Source organism: Otolemur garnettii, unplaced genomic scaffold (assembly GCF_000181295.1).
Source record: "Otolemur garnettii isolate 467f Iridium unplaced genomic scaffold, OtoGar3 scaffold00011, whole genome shotgun sequence".
Lineage (NCBI taxonomy): Eukaryota > Metazoa > Chordata > Mammalia > Primates > Galagidae > Otolemur > Otolemur garnettii.
This window is the reverse complement of record NW_003852406.1, coordinates 18446114-18463328: the sequence shown is the minus strand read 5'-3', so window position 1 is coordinate 18463328 and position 17215 is coordinate 18446114. Positions and strand designations below refer to the sequence as shown.

The 17215-nt window shown below is 45.4% G+C and overlaps 1 protein-coding gene and 1 non-coding gene across 2 annotated transcripts in view; one reads left to right on the top strand and one right to left on the bottom strand.

Annotated features, from left to right (window-relative positions):
• MEGF11 (multiple EGF like domains 11) overlaps positions 1 to 17215 on the top strand; it is a 248752-nt gene that overhangs the window by 87915 nt on the left and 143622 nt on the right. The gene's annotated exons all lie outside the window — the stretch shown is intronic.
• On the bottom strand, positions 15622 to 15737 carry LOC111723466. The gene has a single exon (XR_002771993.1). It is a non-coding gene; the product is annotated as a U5 spliceosomal RNA (small nuclear RNA).

Below are 17215 nucleotides of genomic sequence, written 5' to 3'. Positions count from 1 at the left end.
CACAATCACTGCGTTCACTTTTCCAGACAGCCAGCAAACCTGTTAAAATGCAGCTCGACCTACACCCTGAAAGTATGCAAATGGCACAGGGTGGGGAGAACACAGCCACAGAGCAAGTCCCCATTAAAAAAACATTGCCGTGCTCACTGCAGCACTTGGCTTGCAGATAGATTCTAAATGTCAATAGTTCCCCCAGTGAAGGCAGGCAGAAGGTTGAAAGGTTAGCCATTTTAGGAAGCTAATTGCTATCAGTAAATTAGAACTATGAACCACTAGTCCTTCTCTTCTGTCACCCTTACCCCCACCCCGACCCTTTCCCTGGCCCAGGGGCCCCAGGAAGAACACAATTTAAAACTCAGAGTTGGAACCTAGAATACAGGTGTTCTGTGACAAGGAAGATAATAGGGAATAAATTCCACCCTTCTCAAAATAAGTAGATCCTGGCCTGGCTTGCAGTAAGTATAGGCAGTAATAGCCAGTCAGGAAGCCAGCGCTTATCGGGTTCCCAAGGCAGGGGTGATCCTGGCATATGCTCTGACTTTGGGGGGGCCGAGGCCCATGGAGGGTGAAGGGTGTTATTCAGGCTGTGTGGCTGCCTCTCCAAGAATGCCCTCCTGGGCCCTCCAGCTCTCTTCTTCAGCCCTTTTCTCCTGTTACAGGGAAAAAACCCTGGTGGTCTCCTGAGAGGAGAGAGCTGGGCTGAAGATTATTTAACCTCTATTTCCCCAACTGTAGGATGGGAAGGCTGAACATGTGACCTCCCAAGGCTGTTTTGAGGTCTGAAGGGTATAATGCCAGTAGAGTGCACAGCATGAGGCCCTGGACATTTCCATAAGGGAGAGCAATTAGGATTTTGTCCATAAGTCTGGTGCTGCCTAGAACTAGCAATGTCACTTGTGGGGCAGGGGGTTGTCTGATCACAGGCATAGTCCAGGTGCTGGGTGTCAGGGACTGGCCCACCAAATGTCTCTGTGTGCATCATTTCCTTTGATGGTCACAGTGACCTGTGAGGCACCTGTTTGGGGTGGCAAAGCAGGTGCAGAGGGCTCACTCGTGTGACTGCTAAGCCCAGCTGAGCCCTGCGCTGCAGAGAGAAGCCATCTCTCCCTGTTGAAATCCACAGATGGCTATTTCTCTTTTCTTTGACCCTCCCAGAGTAGGGCATCTTTCAGATCTGCCCTTAGTGACATTGTGCAGGATCTGGAAGCTTAGAGCAAGCCAGGGAGCTCCTCCCCATCCTCTAATCCCCGCACCTATGAGGCTGATTCACAGGCAGGTGTACAAATGAATGTTCATCCCAGGGTCCTGCAGGTAACTTAATGTCACCTGACCCCAGGCAACTTCTACTTGAAGCCACACTGCTACACACTAGGAGGCTAAGGTGTCATCTCTCAGCCTCAGTCCTAGGGGACACACCCGCAGAGCAGGGCCCCTGGCTGGCATTTGCTAGAGCCAAGGTGCCCAGAGTCCCGCAGGCTCACTGGGCTTCCTGCCTACTGTCAGCTCTTTTTGTTCTCATCTGTTCAAACAGCTTTCCTGGTGATTTGGATGGAGCTGTGGGCCGGGGAAAAGGGATCCAAAAGGGGGAGGACATGAAAGGGACTGAAGAAGCTGTCTGTTCTAGATACCAGATATTATTCTTTGTGGAATGCAGCAGACCATTAGTAGGTCATAATAAAGACAGCTGGGGAGCCAGGGTTTATTATTCCCAATGCTGTGTGTGTGTGTGTGTGTTCAGATTTCATTTAATCCTTAGAACAAGCTCATGAGGAAGGTAGAATCAGTCTCTTCTTATAATTGAGAAATCCAAGGCTGAGAGAAGATAACTAACTTGCCTACCTAGCAAATGGTGGAAGAAACAGGTTCAGAGATGTTCAGTAACTGATCCAAGGCCACAAAGCTAGTAAAGGGCAGAGCTGGGATTCCGGCTTTGCTGTGCTATAAATTGCTCCGCAGCTTTTTTTAATGCTGCTCTAAATAGCAGGTATTTGGAGAGGACCTAACTGAATCCCTCACCTATGGGCACAGATTTTTGGCTCATAGGTCCTCCTTTGAAGGACAGAGGATCAGCACAAGCTATGTGACTCCCTCTTAGCCCAACTTTTTGGAATCAAAAAGTTGTCAAGTGAACTTCTAGCAGCAATGAAATTCACATTTATTGATTTAGTACATTCACTGACAGTATCACTTTCAAGAAAGCAACATGTCACCTGACAGGAGAACCTGGGGAAGAAGACATCCCTGCTCTCGTCATCCCCATCTTCTCAGGTGGTGCTGGGGAGTGAGTGAGAGGTTAACTGGTATGAGCTTCAGGCAGAGCTGACCAGGCAGAGGTGAGGGAAGGCTCTTTATGATAAGGGGACAGCCCGGGCAAAGATGTGGGGACAGCACAAGAGCACAAGCCTACTGCGTGTGTTTGCAGGGCCAGGGGGGTGGGCGGGGAGGGTGAAGGGGCTGCCCTTGCATCTTTCTTCAGAAGTGAGTGTGGGGTCTGCTAGAAATGAACAGTCCCTCAGGAATGAAGCAGACAAGGAAGCCGCTTAGCCCCGGCACTCAATCTGAGCCTGAGAGCGGAGGCCCTCTACTCATTCATGGCAGCTGGAGAGTGTACGACAGCTGTCCCCAGCCTTTTTAGCACCCTCAACCAGTCTCATGGAAGACAATATTTCCATGGATGGAGGGTAGGGTTGGGGGGAGGGATGGGTGGGGTAGGACAGGAGGCCAAGCTCAGGCAGTGACGTGAGCTCTGGGGAGCAGCTGTAAATGTAGATGAAGCTTCACCTGCTCACCTCCAGCCATGGGGCATGGTTCCTAACAGGCCACAGATGAAACCCTTTGGCACCAGGGACCAGTTTCAAAGATAATTTTTACACAGGGCATAGGGTTGGGGGAAACAGCAGGTAGAGCTCAGGTGTCAATGCCATGTGGCCCAGTCCCTAACAGGCCAGGGACTGCTACCAATCCACAGCCAGGGGTTGGGGACCATAGGTCTACAGGATGCTCAGTAATGCCCAGCCCCAAAGTCTGGCCACCCCCCACCCCCAGCTCTGGTGTCCCTTCGGCCTCAGCTGAGTTCCAGAGAAAGCCTGACTGTCACACCTCTGCCAGGCACCTGTACCTGGGGCCAAGAGCCCACCCTTTCGGGAGGGAGCTTCCTGAGGCTGGGGTGGCACTTCCTCTTTAGGTTAGGAACTGCCAAAGGTTAAGTGGGATATTAGGGAAGTTTGGATGTTTGGTGATTTGGGAGAATGGGGGTGTGTTAAGGGGTTCGGGGAGAGGTGACAAGGTGGGGGAAGAGAAAGAACAAAAATAAGCCAAGAAAGAATGGAGAGACAGCTCCTGCCACTCACTGCCACGTGACCTGGAGCAAGTCACTTCACCTCTCTGGGCCTCAGTTGGCATGACTGCAAAATGAGGATAGATAATCTTTACTGCCAGGGGCTGTGGTAAGGCTCAAACGACATAATGGCAGGGGAAATGCTTTGCAAACTATAAAGCAACGTGCCCACATGAAACGCCGCTCTTGGTAGAGAACAAGGGATTCAGAGTATGTGTCCCAATTTTCTGTGCTTCAGTTGGAGGTGACCATGTCTTTCCACTCACAACCAGATGGCCAAGACTAGCCTCACAGCCCTGCCTGGATATAGGGAGCTGGGAAAAGGGGTGGAGCACAGAGGCTATTGGGTTCACATCACTATCTCTGCTCAGATTTCCAAGTTGAGATGCCAAGCCAAGGGGCCCGGAGTCAGGGGCAGCTGCTGCCAAGGGAAGTTCAGGTCATGGACTAGGAAGGTGAGCCTGGGTAAGTGCCTTAAATGGACAGGCAGGTGGCAGTTGGGTCCCCATTTCTCAACTCTGCCCTGCCATGCCTGGGGCTCAGAACTCTTACACAAAAGCCCTGCTGGGTTGTTTGTTTTGTTTTGCATTTCCTGCCGGTTTTATAGCCAAAGGACCAGTAGCAAGGTACACACAGAAGAGGGGGAAGGTGTGACGAGGCCTCTCTCTGGCCATGCAGACGTGAAGTCTCCTGTTCAGAAGTAGAATCGCAAAGTAGGAGTACCTGGATTGCTGAATCGCTGAGTGAAGGCCGACTGCCTTGGAAAGCTGCCTAGACCCGCAATAGACTTTGTATGAGCACTGCATAAATTTTTGTTGTGTTAAGCCTCTTAGATTTAGGGGTTGTTTGTTATAGCAGCATGACCCAGACTATCTGAACTTAATATATTTTTTCATCTTGCACTTTTTGGGTTTCATAATTCAGACTGACCCCTCTGCAGGGCACTGCTAAGACCAGGGGTGGGGGAACTTTCTGTATTTAGTTAGCTGTAATCAAGTAAGGCTGCATTCAAGACATTTCAATGAGACATACTTAAAAATGTACATAATTTTGTAAAAAAAAAAAAATTTATCTACTACGTACTTAGTAACTTCAAACAGTAAAAACTATTCATTAATTTTAAAGTTAACTTTTAATGACTTTGTTGTATCCGCTTTGTTGGATAGCATCTGAGCGTTCTGTTGCAGCATGGAGATCCAGTTTCGGTTAATCTTCTAGATGGGTATCAGTCATTTGTAACCTAAAGAGTATCTTGACTTGGATTAGGTAGGAGAATGTAGATTTGCAGCACTAAGGGATTAAAAAGCAAAAAAGCATTTTTCAGGCACGTTGCTAAAGGTGTGGGTAGTCTACGGCGTTTTCCCTTATTTCAACTGGATCTTTCTTAGCATCAAACAACGACTGTTAAATGTCATCTACTGAGAGCTCAATCAATTCCATCTGTAGTTCTTTAGGTGCCTGGGTGATACCAACTAGGTGAGGCTGAAATTCTAATTTGAATGTGATGTCATGATTCTCAAAGTCAGTGAACCCTTTCCTTGTATTCTCCAATTATCAAGTCTATGACAGCTGTATATTCTTCAAATGATTTGCATATGACATCCTGCTTTTCAGTAACCTTTGGTAACTGGGGAAATGTTCATCTAGAGTTTTCTTTTGAAAAAGAAGTGTTTTGAAAAAAGATGTCTTTTTTTGAAATACAGTAGAACCTCCATAATTGAGGTCCATAGTTGACCACCTCCCTACATTGACCACCTCCTTAAGTTGACCTAATTTTCAGAGACCGGACGTGTGCCACGTGTATCTATCAGTACAGTAGGCCTAGTTCCTTATGTTGACCACCTCTGTATGGTGACTAGGTCATTATAATCCCTTGGGTGGTCAAGTTACAGAAGTTCTACTGTACTGGACGTTATGACACATATCATATATAGACTTAGTTTTACCTTGCAATGAAATATTCAAGTCATTTTGATTTGACATGATATCACACAGAAACCCTGATTGTCGAGATTGCTTTTCAATAATTCACATTGCTGATTCCATTCTTCATAAAATTTAGCTATCTGTTCTCACAAAGATGAAGTTTTAGCTAACACATGTGATAGCCGATGCACTTTAGAACAATACAGCAAATCATTCAACTTTAGCATTTATGAAAATGACGATACCATGTTGCATTTGCACAAGTAAGGTTAACAATACTTACAACCTATTGCAAAGTGTCACTTAAAATAGTAGCGTGAGCACAGAGATTTTGCTGATGCAAGATTCAATGAAAAGAAATGAGAGCATCTGCATCTGTTAATACTTTTTTTATCCAAACAATAAACCCTTCATGTTTTCCTGCCATGGAAGGTGCACGTCGGTACACTCACTCACTAAATTTACCAAATTCAGGCCAGTTTCACAATAGTTACCTTGAAAGTTATTGGGTATCTATTCCCGGTGTTCTGTTTGCAACTGTGTCCAAAGCTAGTAACTCTTTGTAGCAAAGAAAACCTTCTTTGCATTTGTATATTTAGCAGAAACAAGAAAATATTGCAATTCCAATCATTATTTTAAAAATCTCTTTTTTTCCTTCAGCATTCTCTTGGTCATCTTTTTTTCTTTTTAATTCTGATTTCTCCCAGTGGCAGTTTTTTTTTTTTTTATTAAATCATAGCTGTGTACATTAATACTATCATGGGGTACAGTGTGTTGTTTCTATATACAGTTTGAAATACTTTCATCCAACTGGTTAACATAGCCTTCATGTCATTTTCTTAGTTATTGTGTTAAGACATTTATATTCTACATTTAGAAAGACTCACATGTACCCCCATGGGATAAACCATAGATGTGATCCCACCAAGAGCCCTCCCTCCACCCATCCTCCCCCCTCCCCTTGTCATGATGTACTGTTAAGCAGACAGAATTTAAAAAATACTGTCAAGCTGTGCAACTATTCACAAGTTCCACTTCAAACAGAAACACAGTGTACCCCTATCTAAAAGATAGACAAAAATGTGTGAATATAAATAAAAGGATTCATTCTGTAAAATTTGGATATAGTCAAAAAGCTTCACTTAAGGACCCAGAAAACCACATCTGGTCTTAAGACAACAGGTTCCTCACCCCTGGCTAAGACTTTGCCCTATCTCACAATTCTGTGGACACAGTCCTCCTACTTAAGACACCACCTCTCCATTCTGCTCATCCTTGGTTCAATTTCTAAGAAAAGGTGACCCCTTAATGCAGGGGACTTTCCATCACCTCTTTACTCTTGAGAAGAGACTAATGGAGCATTTTCTGAGTAGATGGATGGAAAGAGCAATGGATGGAAGGGTGAATGAAGAGATCCTTGAATCAGTGCCTATTGTGTCACACCTGCTGATCCACTACCCTCCTTAATATCTGTGACTACTCCAGAAGGTATATGATTTGTGGATGGGATTTGAACTCAGGTCTGGGTGAAGCTAGAAACCATCTTCCTTCTACATCATCTTGTTATAACAGAGATGTCTGTTGCTTTGTGTAAGCTCCCCAAGGGTAGAAGTTTCCTCTCCTTTCTTGGATTAGACCCAGATCATGGCCTTCTAGGAGAAATATTCTTAAAATTCTTTCTTCCACACATACCTCCCACTATACTAAGTGCCCCTTTCATCTTTCCTTTTTAGTTATTTGGGTCTTGGAGTGTTTTTTTGTCTTTTGGGGTTTTTGTTGTTGTTGTTATTTTGAGACTCTAACCCACTCTGTCACCCAGGTTAGGGTGCAGTAGCATCAGCCTAGCTCACAGCAACCTCAAAGCCCTGGGCTCAACTGATATTCCTCCTTCAGCCTCCTGAATAGCTGAACTACAGGCACACATCACTGTGCCTGGCTCATTTTTCTATTTTTAGTAGAGACAGGGTCTCACTCTTGCTCAGGCTGGTCTCGAACACTGACCTCAAGTAATCCTCCTGCCTTGGCCTCCCAAAGTGCTAGGATTACAGGCATAAACCAGCATGCCAAGCCCCCTTTTTAGTTTTTATTTCTTAAAACCCTTATTGTGGAATATTTCAAATGTTATGCAAAAGTGGAAGAATAATACATGTATCACAAGTCCCATGTAATCACCACACAGATTCAGTAAATGTCAACTTCTGGCCATTCTTGGTTTTCTATGTTCTCACTTAAACTTTCCTTCTTGGCCAAGCATCATGTTAGTTTATGTGTAAATATTTCAGCATATGGTTACTTATTTCTGTGTATCTTTCCTCCTCTGGAGCTGGTATTGGAGTCTTTTTCATCACTGAATCCCCAGTGCTTAGTTGGCTAGAAGCTGCTCACAGTGTATTTATTCCATGACTAAGTGACCAAGTCCTGTGTGAGACCATTAGCAGGGTCCTGGTGCCTGTTACTGCCCCAAATCAGCTCCTCAAGAGTCTGGTTTATCAGCAGAGCCAGCCCTGAAGCCAGCTCTTCCAGATGTCACATTCCTTAGATCACATACGTGTGAGAACATTTCCATTGCAGTAATCTGGGACTCTTTGGGTGGCTAATAAGGCCATCTCAAATATGGCTTCTTTTGTGTCAACATCCTGTGCGTATAATTACATTAGCTGTGCAAACACACAGGCGAAGGGCCACTGGGCTGTACGTCGTCTGGCATTAGTGTGGCCTCTGCCCAGACATCCCTTAGGAGCCCTGCCAGGACAGCAGATGGGCCCAGTTCAGTCCCTCAGGATGCCCCCAGCATCCCAGCTGGCCTGCAAGGCCCTGTTCCTTTGCATCTGATTTCAACCAAAGACAACTCACAGAGCCGGTCAGCCCTATGGCCCCATGGTCCTATGGCTCAGCTACTTTTCTGATAGTGGCATTGAGGGGCAGTTTGACATGACCATTAGATTGTCAGCCACTATTGAGCACTGACTATATACTAGCACTGTTGAAGTCAGAGGAAATAAGACCCAGACCCAGCCTCAAAGAGCTCTAGATCTGTGGAAACAAGGAAAACTCTAGGGGAGAATATTTGTGATGGAAACACCCATGAACCCACGCTGCCCTGGTCGCCTGAAAGCCTCTGATTCCTCTCTCTGTCTCTGGCTGGCTCCTTCAATCAGGGAAGAGTTGAGATTAGCCCCTCAGAGCTTTAAGATATTCCCTGTAACAGGCAGAATTGTATCCCCTCAAAAAAAAAAAATATGTTGAAGTCCTAACCCCCAGTACTTCAAAATATGGTCTGATTTGGAAATAAGGTCATTGCAGATATAATCATTAAAGTTATAAAGTCACACCGAAGTAGGCCGGGCACCTATTTGACTGGGTGTCCTTAGAAGATGGTCACATAGAGACTGAAGTGAGCAGAATGCCACGTGGTGACAGAAGCAGAGAGTGGTGCAGCTGCAGGCCAAGGCTGCCAAAGACTGCCGGGAAACCACCAGGAGCTGGGACAGGCAAGGAAGGATCCCCTTGATAGATTTCAGAGATGCAAGACGGCCAGATAGAAACCTCCAGTGATCATTCCTTCTCACAAATACCAAATTCAACAACTATCCAGGCAAGCGAGCACCTTCGGAAGAACCAAACCTCAGGGAAGCGATCAGGCTACCTGCTTTTAACATTATAAACCAGAGAGGCAGTGAAGAGGGCAGAAAAGACAGTCTGGCACTGCCTACCCCCACCCCCAGCAGTGCTGCTCCAGCCAGGAGCAGAGAGAGAATCTGTGTGCCTGGGGGAGGGAAGGAGAAGTGATTGTGGGACTTTGCATCAGAAGTCAGGGCTGCCCTGGCACAGAACAGAATTCTGCCAGTGCCTAATGGGAGGGAGCTTTTAGACCAGCCTTGCCAGAGAGAAATCCTCTACCCCTAAACCTGAGTTCTGGCTAACCCCACCACTGGCTGACAAAAAGCAGCTTGGGGCCTGGACTAAATATGTTAATGCAGGCTCAGCGGCCGTAGACAGAGGTTACAGCACTGGCCACAAGCACCAAGGCTGGCGGGTTTGAAACCAGCCCAGGACAGCTAAACAACAATGACAACTGCAACAAAAAATAGCCAGGCATTATGGCAGGCGCCTGTAGTCCCAGCTACTTGGGAGGCTAAGGCAAGAGAATCGCTTAAGCCCAAGAGTTTGAGGTTGCTGTGAGCTGTGTCTCCATGGCACTCTACCGAGAGCAACGTAGTGAGACTCTTTCTTAAAAAATAAATAAATAGGCTCGGCGCCTATAGCTCAACCGGCTAAGGCGCCAGCCACGTACACCTAAGGTGGCAGGTTCGAATCCCCAGCCCAGACCCGCCAAACAACAATGACGGCTGCAACCAAAAAAAATAGCCAGGCGTTGTGGCGGGCGCCTGTGGCCCCAGCTACTTGGGAGGCGGAGGCAGGAGACTCGCTTGAGCCCAGGAGTTGGAGGTTGCTGTGAGCTGTGATGCCACGGCACTCTACCCAGGGGGACAGCTTGAGGCTCTGTCTCAATAAATAAATAAATAAATAAATACATTCGTTAAGGCAGTCAGGCCACAAAGGTTGCAGTCCTTTGGCAATGCCTACAACTGCTGACTCAGAGCCAGTGGACTTAGGGTGCAGCTAACCCAGGCAGACACCAGTGGTGGCAACCAAGCCAGTGTCCTGGTCACCTCCTCTCATCTACTCCAGGCAGTGCAGCTCATGTAGAGTCCTCTTTTACTTGGGGAAAGGAAAGGGGAAAGTTCAAAGGACATGGTTTTGCACCTGAGGTGCCAACTCATCCACAGTAAAATAAAGTACCAGGCAGTCGCCTAAAGCCCCTGATTCCTGGCCTTAGTTCCTAGAAGGCATTTCTGGACCCAGCCTGGGCCAGAAGGAAACATGCCACACTAAAGGCAAGGACCTGGGCAGGATGTACCACCTGCTACCTAAGGAGCCCTTGGGCTTTGAATAAACATCAGAATTAACCAGGAAATGGTCACTCGAAGCTTTGGTGAGACTCGGCTTGCTTCAGGTGTGACCTGGTGCTGGTGGCCACAAAAGAGTACCCATGTCATTGCTCCCCCAACTCCAGCAGCCCAGCACAGAGAGTAGGGTTAGAAAGGGAGAGACATTGCCTGGTAATCCAGGTAATTCACCCATATTTTACCCAAACTCACCAAGATGGTCCCACCAGGAATCTGCAAGAGTCACAGCATTACTGGACATGGCGCACCCCCAGGGCTGATACGGCTACAGTGACCAAAGACTTGGATCACAACACTCAATTCTCTTTTAATACCTGGAAAGTCTTTTCAAGAAGGGCAGGGATGAGCCCAGACTGTGAGGATTAAAATAAATACGTAACTATTCAATGCCCAGATGTTGATGAACATCCCTGAGCATCAAGAACACCCTGGAAGAATAACCTCACCAAATGAGGCAAACGAGGTACCAGTGACCAGCCCTGGAGCAATGGAGATATGTGACCTTCCAGACAAAGAATTCAAAACAGCTGTCCTGAGGAACCTCAGTGAACTTGAGGACAACATAGAGAAGGAATTCAGAAGCCTATCAAAGAAATTTAACAAGGAGATTTAAATAATAAAAAAAAAATCAAGCAGACATTCTGGAGTTTAAGATTTCAACTGACAAACTGAGAAATGCATCAGAGTCTCTCAACAGCAGAACTCACCAAGCAGAAGAAAGAATTAATGAGCTTGAAGACAGGCTATTTGAAAATATACAGTGATGGGCGGCCCCTGTGGCTCAAAGGAGTAGGGCGCTGGCCCCATATGCCGGAGGTGGCAGGTTCAAACCCAGCCCCCGGCCAAAAACTGCAAAAAAAAAGGAAAAGAAAATACACAGTGAGAAGATCAAAAAGAATAAAAAGAATGAAGCACACCTACAAGATCTGGAAAATACCCTCAAATGGGGCAAATCCAAGAGTCATTGCCCTTAAAGAAGAGGTGAAGAAAGAGATTGGGATAGAAAATTAATTCAAAGAAATAATAACAGAGAACTTTCCAAACCTAGAGAAAGATATCTATATTCAGATTTAACCCAAACAAAACAACCTGAAGGCATTTCATAATCAAGTTCCCAAAGGTCATGGATAAAGAAAAGGTCTTAAGGCAAGAAATAAAAAGGGGAACTATAACCTATGAAGCAACTCCAACAATGTATTTGGCAGCAGACACACTTTTTAGTGGAAACCTTACAGCTGCTGACCCCAACACCCAGACTGGGGACCGGTACTTATCCATGGCCTATTAGGAACCAGGCTATACAGCGGGAGGTGAACAAAGTTCCATCTGTATTTACAGCCCTCCACATTGCTGGCATCCCATCCTGAGTTCCACCTCCTATCAGAGCAGTGGTGGCATTAGAGTCTCACAGGAGGAAAACCCTGCTGTACACTGTGCATGCGAGGGACCTAGGTTGCAGGCTCCTTATGAGGATCCAATGCCCCTCTCCTTGGTCCATGAAAAAATTGTCTTCTGTGAAACCAGTCCCTGCTGCCAAAAAGGTTGGAGACCATTGGAAGGCCAAGGTGGGAGGATCGCTTGAGCTCAGGAGTTTGATACCTGCCTGAGTAAGAGCAAGACCCCATTTCTAGTGAAAATAAGAAAATCAGCTGCAAGTTGTGGTGGCGCCTGTAGTCCCAGCGACTCTGGAAGCTGAGTCGCTTGACTCACTTGAGCCCAGGAGTTTGAGGTCGCTAGGAGCTAGGCTGATGTCACGTCACTCTCGCCCGGGCAACAGAGTACAATTCTGTCTCAAAAACAAAAAGATTGGGGACCACTGCCTTACATGCCAGGGGGAGTGGCATGACATATTCAAAGTGCTGAATGAACCCTTGGTCCTAAACTATTGTATCCTGCAAAAATATCCTCCAAACATGAAAGAGAAGTAAAGACTTTCCCAGACAAACAAAAGGTCAGGGATTTCATCAACAACCCCAGACCTGTTCTACAAAAAAAATGCTAAAGGGAGTTTTTCAGTCTGAAAGAAAATGACATTAATGAATGATAAGAAATTATCTAACGGTATGCAACTAATTGGTAACACTAAGTACACAGATACGGAATTCTCTACTGGTGTAATTGTGGTGTATAAACCACTTACCTCTTGAGTAGGAAGACTAAAAGACAAATCCATCAAAAGTAACTATAACATTTTGAAATATCTATAGTATAAAAAGATACAGATGGAAACAAGAAGTTAAAAAGGCTGGGGATTTGAAGTTAAAGAGTAGAATTTCTGTTAGATTTCTCGTTGCTTATTTGTTTGTATATGTGTAAGCAGAGTTGTCATATGTTTAAAATAATTGGTTATAAAATGTTCTTTGCAAGCCTCATGGTAACCCCAAATCAAAAAACCTACAACAGGGACACACAAAAAAATAAAAAGCAAGAGATTAAAACACAATATCAGAGATTTCAGAGGGAGCGTGTCCCTGCCAACACCTTGATTTCAGAATTTCTAGCCTCCAGAACTGTGAGATAATACATTTCTGTTGTTTTAAGCCACGCAGTTTGTGGTACTTGGTTATAGCAGCCACAGGAAGCCAAAAATCCCCAGGGTTTTGAGCTCCCTTGGAAACTGTTCCCCAGAAGTTTATCTGAACCTTTCTTGGCCTCATTGCACATTTCAGCCCTGATCAAGTTCCCTGGGTAAGGAAATCCACCCATTCTCTCCCTGCTGAGTGAGCAAAGACTTCCTAGTAGTTGGCTCTAAGCTGTTGCCCTAGAGCCCTCTTTGTCCTTGGGGTCTAGAGATTTGTAATGACTTTGTCCTCAGAAAAATTCCTTTAGGGACTAGAGAGGCAAGATGATTTGGTTTTAAGTGCATAGACTCAGGCCCCTGCCCATCTTGGTTTGAATCTCAGCTCTGTCACTTTCCTGCTGTGTGACTTTGGGCAGTAACTTAACTGCTCTTTGTCTTGGTTTTATCATCTGTAAAATGGGACTGATGATATAAGTACCTAACTTGTGATTAAATGAGTTCATACAGGAATTGGCCTCATAGTAAATATTTAAAGCTTTGTGAGCCACACATAGGTTTTTGTTGCAACTACTCAACTCTGCGATTATAGACCAAAAGCAAACACGGACAGGATATGAAAAAATGGCATGGTTGTGATTCAATAAACCTTTATTTACAAGAACAAGGGGTAGGCCAGGTTTGACCCACAGGCCATAGTTTGCCAACCTTTGACTAATACATCAGAATCACTTGGTTCCGTATGCTGCACAGAGCAATCCCCAGCATATGGGAATTGTCTGAGTGCAGTACCTCCAAATTTACAAAACCCTTTCTCAAAAGGGTTTTGCTCTTACAGAAACACTGTGAAATAGGCATTGGGGGTGTACCCACTTTATAGACTGGAAAACTGAGGTCCAGAGAAGTTACTCATCTTACTTTGTAGGGAGCCTGAGGCGGACAGCTCGCCTCGTACCCTCAGTGGCATGCACTTACTCACTAACTCAGCTCATGGTGTGCGTTTATCTCTTTCCCAGTCAATCAGATTTACCAAACTGTGTTTGGAGCTGTGTTTAGCTTAAGGACAGAGAACTGGGAAGTGTGGGAATATTCAAGAAAAGTAGAAGCCATAGTTCTCGCCCCACTTTTCAAAAGTCAACTTTTTATCTGTGAAATAGGAATAATAAACCTGCCCACCAGGAAGAATTATTATTTTATCTCATGCTATCATTCATGGATTCTTGCTTATTTTTGTTCATTGGTTGACACAACAGACATTTACTGAGTGACAGGGATATAGCTGCCATCAAAGAGGCACAGTCTTGGGCAGTCCACAGACAGCCTAAATGGCCTCTTTGCAACAGCTGTTAACATGTGGCCCTTCCTCTGAGTGGTCCCAATTCTATACTAGGGTAGTTGAGGGCAGACTAGATTTCAGCCCCATTTTCCCCTCGGTTGGGCGCTTTGAGCAGTTCACAACTTATACAAGCACACATGGTGCTCCTGTTCACTAGAGCTCAGTCTAGTAGAGCTTTGAGGCATGGGAGTGAGTGATTAAAGCAGTGATACGAGTGCTCCAAAAGAGGGATGAACAAGATGCTGGAATTCCTCTCCTCATTGGAGCAGCCACCTCTGTGCCATGTAACCAGCCCTTGGCCTGGACCTTGGTCCCCACCCCCACTTGAGTGCCTGCCTCACCTTGCCAGGCTTGGGGGTCAGGGTCTAGAGGGGTCCTGGAGGACTGAATATGCAGTCTCTATGAATTAGACTTCCGGTGTACCCAATCTGCATTAATGTGTGTCATTAAAAGATAATTATCATATGGGAAAGGGGCCAGGGAAGCAACCGTGAAACATCTGGATTGTATTAAAGCCCCAGTGAAGAGCCAGTCTGAAGTGCCTCCTTCTACAGCCACCACCAACACAGGTACTTAATCTGAATTCCAAAGACCCACCTGCCACCTGCTACCTCACTGGGAAAGCCCTTCCAAGTGGCTCCAGGTCACATTCAGCTTTCTTTCTCCTCTCTGGATTGCTAAACCACTCACTTTGGTATTTAGCCACTTACTGTCTGCTATTAGTAACTGTTTCTTTTTTCTGAGACTGTGTCTCAGTATAGAGTCAGTAGAGAGCCATGATGTCACAGCTCACAGCAACCTCCAACTCTTGGGCTTAAGCAATTCTCCACCCTTAGCCTCCCAAGTAGCTGGGACTACAGGTGATCACCACAATGCCCAGTTATTTTCTTGTTGTTGCAGTTGTCATTTTTTAGCTGGCTGGGGTGGGGTTCGAATGCTGCAGCCTGGATGTCTGTTCCCTGGTACCCTACTATGGGCACCACCTAATAACTTTCAACTGGGTCTCTTCCTCTCTCTAGTCAGACTGTAAGCCCCTCTGATACCACATTTGGCTTTATCATTTGTTAAACCTCAGTGAATGTTGAAAAACCAGCAGCTCCAGCACTTTAACTGACACTGGGGAAGGGTTTGCTACAAGATAGTGATCAGAAAAGGATAACTGTCACTCCATCTTGGCTTTTCGGAACCCTGAGCCAGGTGACTCAGCTTTGCCTTTTCGGGAGATGCTAGACTTTGGAGCTGCTGCTGAGGTGCAGTGTAAACAGAAAAAATGAAGGTTGCAGGTTTAAACTTAAGACCCCAATGATAGGTAGCTTAAGTGAACTCTCCCCGTATCTCATTTGTAATAACTAAAATGGGGATAACACCACATGCATTAAATCACAAAAAAAAAAATCTAACTGATGAGAATCAAAATGAAAAAACCAAAATATGGAGGCAACAGCCCATATTAACTCACAACTTCTCTATAACTTTAAGCTATCACAATAGATAAAATACTCCACAAACATTCTTTTTTTCATACCAGTCAGATAGCCTTGCCAAGGCAAGACCTCAAAAAATTGGTTTCAGACTCAGAGTTGTTCCTCTCCACGGAAATCTTTAGTAAAAGGCGAAAGATTTATGCGATCTGAAGAGAAACCAGAGTATGCTGCTACAGACCTGTCATTCAATTCTCGGGTAACAGCAACTCCCTGTACACTGATGGTGCCTATTTACGCACAAGAGTTCTTGCTGGAAAAGTTTATGGAAAAAATGTTGCAAACAGGAATTTTTATTTTTAGAAAAATCAAATAATACAGAAGTGTGTTTGTCCATGAAAACAGTTGTACTGTCGGCAGTGTGTTATGGGTATGCAAATTAACCTGCCTAACCGCCCTTTGGACTCAGGAAATACTTAGTATTCACTGTGCGCTTAGTGCCACCATTAGGGGGCGAGATGGAGGCGTTGCTGCCTGGGATTTAAACCCAGTCCTGGTCACCCAGAGGCATCTTGATTCGATGTATTTGTGCACAGGGACTTTCGGTATGATTTATTTTATTAAATAAAGGAGTTTTCCGATAGTTGGGGCAGTAAATGGCAAAAGAATGGTTACTACAAATTCCGGATAGTGCACCGTGAAGTGTGTGACTGGGGGAAAGAGCCCACAGAGGGTTTCCCAAGTGTCGGCAGTATCCTTACACTGGAAGGAACACATCAGGGTTTTATTTTATTACTTTTCTTTGAACAGTGCATACAGAATATTCGTTGCATGTGAGATACACTTAAAATTTTTAAAGATATTCTTAGAAAAACCAGTGGGATGGGAAGCCAACAGTATAAAAGTACTACAGGTAGTTCCCAGGTTACAAAAGAAATAGGTTGTATACGTTTATTCCTTTTTTTTTTTTGAAACGGAGCCTCAAGCTGTCCCTCTGGGTAGAGTGCTGTGGCATCACAGCTCACAGCAACCTCCAACTCCTGGGCTCAAGAGAGTCTCCTGCCTTAGCCTCACAAGTAGCTGGGACCACAGGTGCTCGCCACAACGCCTGGCCATTTTTTGGTTGCAGCCATTATTGTTGTTTGGCGGGCCGGGCTGGATTCAACCGGCCACTTTAGGTGTATGTGGCTGGCGCCTTAGCCGATTGAGCCACAGGGGCCGAGCCTATACGTTTATTCTTAAGTTGAATTTGTATGTAAGCTGGAACAGGTGCATTTACCTATTACCTGTAATAGCTTCTGTTGTTGAATGTGAGTCGTCCCCAGTTGGATGTCTGTAATTCGGGACTGCCTGTAACAAGGGCAGGGTGACTCTCTGAACACCCTCATGTGTGCTTTTTTCCTAAGATTGCATCTTTGCCTCTGGTTTTCAGGGAAATTCACCTCTGGTCTTTGCTCTACCAGGCAGTGGTCACTAAGGAGAGAATGAGAGTAAGAAATGGGAAGTTAGGACCACATTGGAGTGTTGGCTCCAGACTCTAGAGAAAGTCCTGACGCCTCAAGGACTCTGGATCCAAAATGTAGCTGGTCCCTCCACAGTGTGGCCACACTTTGTTTCTAGGCAGCTGAAGAGTTATGGAAGGTATTTAATAACAAATTTACTTAACCTCAAAAAGAAAAACTGGGGGGGAGTTGAGTCAACTTTTTA